We start from the raw sequence: 7,358 nt of genomic DNA on the forward strand, positions 1-7,358 counted from the left end.
TTTGTCATGCCTACTACTTCTTAGAGTTGAGTCGGGTCTGATTCATCGGGGATGAATTGGAATGGTGATGAACATGTCCTACTGTGTGTGAGCTAAGTGTGTGAACACAATTTGGTAAAGGTAGTGGTGAGAGGCCAGGTAGGAGTACATGGTGGGTTGTCTCATTGAAGTCATACTCAGGAACTGAGTTCTGTGTTTGTGATCCATGAACAGCTACTACCACGCATTGGAATGCTTAAGTGCCCCTCTCGACTTATTAATCAACTCGATCTCTATCCAGGAGTTGCAACTAGTTTCCGGTGTTTGTAGGTAGTGCTAGTAGTCTACCAAGTGTCACCCAGTAAAGGTGGGCTTGAGACAGACTAGGTGCAGTGGCACGGTGTACCAAGTGGCACCCGGATGGTGGGCTTGGGAACCCTGCTCACATCGTTTGGGGCCATGTGCGACACCCCGGCCGGATCTCCTTGCGGATGGAACCCGAATAAGCGATAAACCTGGACTAGAGACTTGTGTGGTTAGTCAGGTCGTGGCCGACACCCTCACCAGGCTTCCGCTTGAAGGTTGTCGAGATACATGATGTGTACATGGCGGTAAGTGGCGAGAGCGTGTGTGAAGAAGTACACCCGTGCAGGGTTAACATCATCTATTCGAATAGCCGCGTCCGCGGTAAAGGACCTCTGTGTTGCCTATACAGTTCATAGACAAGTGAAAGTTGATACTCTAAAATGCGCCAGATAAGCGTGAGTGCTATGGATGGCGTTCTCGTAAGGAGATGGGAGCGGATCCATAGTGGTGTATTGATATGGTGAATATGTGGACTCGTGTGCGCTACCTCAAAGGAGTTACTTGCAGTCGCAGTTCAGGATAGCCACCGAGTCAAAGCTGGCTTGCTGCAGTTAAACCCACCATCCCCTTTGTTGATAATGATGCATATGTAGTTAGTTCTGATTTAAGTCTTGCTGGGTACATTTGTACTCATGTTTGCTTAATTTATGTTTTGCAGAGAGACTATAGTCTCGATAGTAGTTCCACGTGGACTTCGATGTTTAGCTTGTTACCTCAGCTACGATCTTGTGCCCTCGGTAGGATCTGGTAGATAGTCAGCCTTCTCAGCCTTTTTCATTTATAGATATCTGTACTCAGACATGTTAAGCTTCCGCTTGTGCTCTAACTTGTATGCTCTGAATGTTGGGTCGTGAGACCCATGTTTGTAATATATCGCTCCTTGGAGCCTATTGAATAAAATGCTTGAGTTGTAGAGTCATGTTGTGATGTCATGTTGTATTTGCACATATCGAGCATATTGTGTGTATGTTATTGAAATGCTTGGTATGTGTGGGATCTGACTATCTAGTTGTTTATCCTTGGTAGCATCTCTTACTGGGAAATGTCTCCTAGTGCTTCCACTGAGCCTTGGTAGCTTGCTACTGCTCCGGGACACTTAGGCTGGCCGGCATTTGTCCTTCTTCGTTCCAGTGTCTGTCTCTTCGGGGAAATGTCACGTGGTGTCTACCGGAGTCCTGTTAGCCTGCTACAGCCCGGATTCTCCCGAGTCTTGCTAGCCCAGCTGCTACAGCCCGGATTCATTCGCTGATGACCGACACGTTCGTTGCTGGGTCATGTATGCATGTCCTTATAAGTTAGTGTCATGTATGCATTGATTCGGGGTCCTCACATTGCTACTCTAATTGACAGGTGTGAAATGAACCAGGTGTGATGTGCTGAGTGTGGCTGCTCTTGAATTGAACACAACATAGAGGAATAAGGACCAGCGAAGGATCAAGAACACATTGAGAGGAGCAAAGGAGAACACATGACCATGGCAGTTCACCAATTCGAGCAGAGAGGCTCATGGATCCAAGGACACCAATTCGAGCAGAGGTGCTCACATAGCAGAGGAGCAGTTGGCCGTCGATTGGAGCGGAGGGTGGCGGACCTCGTGCTCATCGATTGGAGTGGACGTCAGGGGAAGATGCCGGAACGATGGTGGATGGCGGATCTGCGGCGGACTTCATGCTCTTGACGGCGATGGAGTTGTGGCGGTGCAGGTGTAGGTGGGCGACGACGTAGTTTCTGGTCGCGTAGGTACGCGGCGGCTGGGCAGCGGAATCGCGTAGCTGGGTGCCGGCTGGTCCTGGAGGATCGAAGACCAACTTGCCTCCATGGTCGAGCGATGGGTGGCAGAGGTAGGCATCTGGTGGTGGGTTGGCGTGACGGGAAGGCTGCAAGTGCTGGAGCACAAGCACGGCGCCGGAATCCCACGACGTCGGCCCCTGGCGACACATGGGCGACAGACAAAGGAAGAAAGGAGTCAGGGGACCTGCTTGTTACTGTTTTAGAATGACAAGGGTGTCTTTGCAAAAAACTACTGTGCGCGACATTAATTTTGGGATGAAGGGAGTATATATTACTATGATGTGGAAACTTGAGGTAATATCGCTCAGAGTCATAGAACTTGCATAGAATTTTGAAAATACAATTTTATGGTTACCTAACTTGACTTAAACGTGCAAATGGTATACGAGTATATTCATGTGTATGGACCCACCTGTCAATGAGTGATGGAGTTGGGCATGACATATTTTTACAAAAAACACCCTCATATTCTTTTATTTATGGAAAAGTCAACTACTACGACACATTTATGCTTAAATTAAGTAAAGCATGGTCCACTGGGACTCAAACCCAGGACCATATCTTTTGACGAGGAATGCTATAGCCGCTCAATCCGCTAGCTCGTTATGTGTGCTATCCATTATGTGTGCTATCCACGACGAACTGATAGCTGACATATGTGGAGCTTAAATGGGTTGCGTATATTGCGCTCATTTTGAATGCGATGCATTTTAAAGATGTGTTTATTACATGTTTTTGCATATGTTTTTTATATAAATGGATTTACCCCTAAAAACATATTTTGGCAAAATAAAAATATTTACTACATATTCAAAACTTAGTATTATATAAACCAGTGTGTTATATAAACGTGCATACTACATATTTCGTTTTCAAAATTAAAATTAAAAAATATTCTTTAAATTGTACAAATATCCAAAACAATAAGGTTCGCATCAAGCACCATCCATCGCGCTAGACACGTCATCAGGTACGAAAAAACGCGATAGCGATTGGGTGAGAGAGAGAGAGGGGAGGAGGACTCCTCCCACGTGCCTCGACTCCTCCCACGCCCTGTGCACCCAATCCTCTCGTCCCTCACGAACCCTATCCGCCTCCATGCTCCTCCTCCCCCTCCTCTTCCATCCTCCCGCGCCAGTCACCCCCCTCTCCCGCATCTCGTCTACCCGGGATCCGAGGTGTGCGGGCGCGGAGACGTGCTTCCCCGGCGGTGGCAACAACCTACAAGCAAAGGGAGACGGCGGCGACACTTGATTCAATATGCAGGAGAGAGAGAGAGAGAGAGAGAAGAGTAGAAGGATAAGAAGGGAGGAGAGGAGAGAGAAAGAGAGAGGCCTCTGGGCGGTGCTCCCGCGCCTCCTCCCCACCCATCTCGCCGACATCTCCTCCCCGAGCTCTGCCCTCTTTATGCACGACGGCCGATGCAGCTCCACACCGCCGGCGCCATCCCCTCTCGTCCCTTTGTCTTTGGGACGTCCTGCTGTCGTCTCCACCCCATCACAGCCTCTGGCCATTGGGCTGGGCCCTCCCTTCGTCTGAGGTATGAGCATCTGGGTTGTTTGTTTTTCATCCGGCACATCATCATTTTTCTGTTGTTAAATCAATCGATCCCACCAGGGTCAGAAAGGTTCGGGACCTTTGTGATTTCTGTGTGTGTCACCGCTCTATTTTTTTTAGATTCGCCCTCATTGCAGCGTATTTTGTGGCCTCATGGGTTATGAATTGCCGCTTTAAGATGTGTCAATGTGCTAATACTTTGTGCATGATTTTCATGCAATATAGATGAACTCCCTTGCGCACATCACGGTATCTGAATATCGTATAGCCTGCATTGTGTTTAACAAAAGCGTAAACTGTTGCATTCTGAACTGGAGATGAAATAACTTTCGTTGATTCTGTAAGGTGTTGCATGATGCTAACTAGGGTAATTTATCTCCTGATTTTTTTCTCTCTTTTTTGCATTCTGCACCTGGAGAATAAATGTCGTGAGTGTTAGTGTGTAATTTGAACTCCCATTTCATTATGGTAATTCATAATTACTACCCTTGTTCCCTTTGATGTTCCAAATGCAGGGAGGAAATAGTTTGTCATCATTTTTTCCATTGACGCTTGCAAAAAAAAAATACTAAATAATATACCTTACAACTATTCTCATTACCATTTACTACGAGTGTTCCTACATCTACTCCATGGATTGTGTAATCGCAATGTGCATGTGTTGCTGTATTAGGCTATTAGTGTGGTTCAAATATTTCAATGGAATTTTTAGTTAGACTCTCCATGTTACTGCGATATATCAATCTGATATAAGTCCATTCCTACAGTTGGATATGGCATCAGTTGTTACCATGACTTCAGTTAGTGCTCAGTCCTCTTTGGTTTCAAGGCCAAGGAGCCATGGCATAACAAGCTATGGTGCCTTAAAGGTGTCATACTCATCAATTGGCTTTGAATTGGGATCCTCATTCCTCGGCAAGACCACATCTCTCCAGGCATCTGTTACCACAAGGGTTGTGCCAAAGGCAAAGTCCGCGGCTCAGATACTACCTGAGGCGTCTTACAAAGTGTCAGTTCTTGATGCTGCGGGAGGCATCAAACAACCATTGGGCCTATTAATTAAGATGTCTCGAGACGCGACGGTGGTCTATGGCACCATCACCGTCTTCCTCAGCAGAAGCAGTGCGGGCTGCAGAGATGGCCGGCTTCATCCTACTCTCACGTTGCTATTCGTCCGCCCGACGAAGAAGAGATGCATCAACAGGAGAAGCAACATGCACGTACACACTCTTCTCTTCTTTCTGAAATTTTCTCGCCTCTATTCCTAGAGCTTCTCATCTTTGTCTCTTTGTTTGTGCAAATTTTGTTTCTCTATGCCTACAAGGTGTTCTTCGTCCACTTCCATGGATCCAACGTTAGTACACCCCCATCTTATCTCCTGCTTAATTATTTTTCTTCTTTTCATTAATTTGGTGCAGATTCATTCATTAGCCAATGAGATTGTTTTGGTACATAGCCTTTATAGCATTCAGTAAACTCAGTTATCCAATAATAAAATAGGGACAACGCTTGAGCATAATTGCATATCAATGTGAGATTATATGATCAAGTATGCACTATGATCAATGTATTTATTTAGATTTTTACAGAATGTCCATGAGTTGAGACAAACAGACTACCTGCTTCATGAATGCCTTCATCACTTGTTTATGATATTCAGGATTGCAAAAAAGAACTGTAACAATAGGTCATTTGTGGGGTTAAAAGAACATACTGAAGAAGTAGGAATATGTTAATTAACTTGTTTACTTTAAGAAATGAATATTAGGTTTGAGTCCCATCAGGACTTCAGATAATCCATCTTACATGGACCTACTTTCAGTAGTAGGTGGCGGCGTGACACGACTTTCTTCCGCTAGAACCGGCGACATACGAGATGGCAGCGGTGGTAAGTGATGGCGGGTGAGAATGCATCATGTACCGTTTGTTTGAATTTACTCATTTCCAATGTGATAGAGAGGAAGCAATGAGTTTTGCTGGTTTATTTCCTGAAGGAGTCGTGGTTTGTTTCAACCCATCTCCATGGTAACATAGGGCCAGGGTTTTGGTGTAAGTGGCTCTAAAACAACAACTAGCACGGAGCAAAATAATATTTTGATGTTGCCATGACTAATTAAGTCAAGTCCTAACTTATGTTCACTAATTTCTTTCATACCCATTATATGATTGAGATATCCTGTTTCTCTTTTGGTTTCTTCTTCTTTCTTTTCCTGGTCTTTGCAATTTTTATGGGGTATTTTGGTTGTTTGTTGAGTGTTTGGTCCTTGGATTTTATCTATTCACTTTATTTTTCTTCCCCTTCTTTGAATTTTTCTTTTGGATGGTCTTCTCCTGATTGACACTGTATGGTTTATGCGTTGTTTCAGAGGTACAAATTCTGGTGCCAATTCCTGGACCTCGTCGCCAGCATGGCCATCAGCATCGTCAATGACGCCGGTTAGTTATACATATCCTCCCTCCTTCTGCTACCTGTCTTCCTGATGCATGCAGGTGGCCTAGAATCTGTCAAATGTGTGGGAGTATGCAAGGATTGTTAACTGCTAATGCAAATTTTGGGGTAGCTAAATATGATGATGGTGAGTTACAGGACGGAGTTAGTCATGCCACTTGATTCTGTGCTCTTACTTGGGACATGCATGACCATAGTTTAAAGATGAAATCAATGTGTCCCGCTTGTAGAACCACACTTGTTGGATGTTGCTGGTGTGTGGCATGATAATTCTAATTTAGGGAATAAAACAAAACAATGTTTTCATATTGATAACACACTCTAATTTAGCCCAGATTATGACTTGCAGATAGTACCGTGTCTATTTAAGGCTTCTACAGAATGAAAATGACTTTGCCTCGTGGCATCCTTGTAATGTGCAAACTAATCTGAAAGCAAATTTAATTAGTGCGTCTGGAGAGTCTTCTAGATGTGGTCCTTTATTAAGTTTAGTTTGTAAATCATAATCAGAAATTCTTTATTAAGCATCCTACCGAGATATGGCTGTCTTACACAGTCTAATTAAAATAAAGTTTAGTTTTTACAGTAGTATGCTCCTGCCTTTTTCAATTTGGACAAGCTGGCGTATTTGCTTGACTACCATGACCTCTGGTCTCAGTTATGAAAAACTTATTATCATGGTTTGCATAGTAGTAAATGGTTTTGCTTGTCATTTAGGATCGACCCTCTTCGCTGGCGATGAACCAGCGACTGGTGCTCTGCAGGAACTACCAACACGGCAAGTAACCGCTACCTCTTGAGCTTGCGTTCGTTTTCCCTTGAAGAGGAAAGGGTGATGCAGCAAAGTAGCGTAAGTATTTCCCTCGGTTTTGAGAACCAAGGTATCAATCCAGTAGGAGACGACACACAAGTCACCGAATACCTGCACAAACAATCAACAACTTGCAACCAACGTGATAAAGGGGTTGTCAATACCTTCGTAGTCACTCGCAAAAGTGAGATCTGGTAGAGATAATAAAGTAAATATTTTTGGTATTTTTGATGTATAGATTGGAAAGTAAAGATTGCAAAACAGTAGATCGGAAACTAGCAAGATGTAAATGAGATTCAATAATATGGAAAAGATACCCGGGGGGCATAGGTTTCACTAGTGGCTTCTCTCAAGGTAGCATGTATTACGGTGCGTGAATAAATTACTGCCCAGCAATTGATAGAG

General features: G+C 44.3%; 1 long non-coding RNA gene across 3 annotated transcripts; it reads left to right on the forward strand.

The window, feature by feature from the left end:
- The first annotated feature begins 3,183 nt into the window (after positions 1-3,183).
- Positions 3,184-7,054, forward strand: LOC119341892. Of its 3 annotated transcripts, none has more exons than XR_005165311.1 (5): positions 3,184-3,676; positions 4,461-5,047; positions 5,462-5,581; positions 6,060-6,129; positions 6,860-7,054. It is a non-coding gene; the product is annotated as an uncharacterized LOC119341892 (long non-coding RNA). The 3 variants fall into 3 exon arrangements; XR_005165309.1 differs by having other exon boundaries at positions 5,516-5,581; XR_005165310.1 differs by having other exon boundaries at positions 5,519-5,581.
- Positions 7,055-7,358: the final 304 nt, after the last annotated feature.

This window comes from Triticum dicoccoides, chromosome 7B, assembly GCF_002162155.2.
Source record: "Triticum dicoccoides isolate Atlit2015 ecotype Zavitan chromosome 7B, WEW_v2.0, whole genome shotgun sequence".
In the NCBI taxonomy this organism is placed as follows: Eukaryota; Viridiplantae; Streptophyta; class Magnoliopsida; order Poales; family Poaceae; genus Triticum; species Triticum dicoccoides.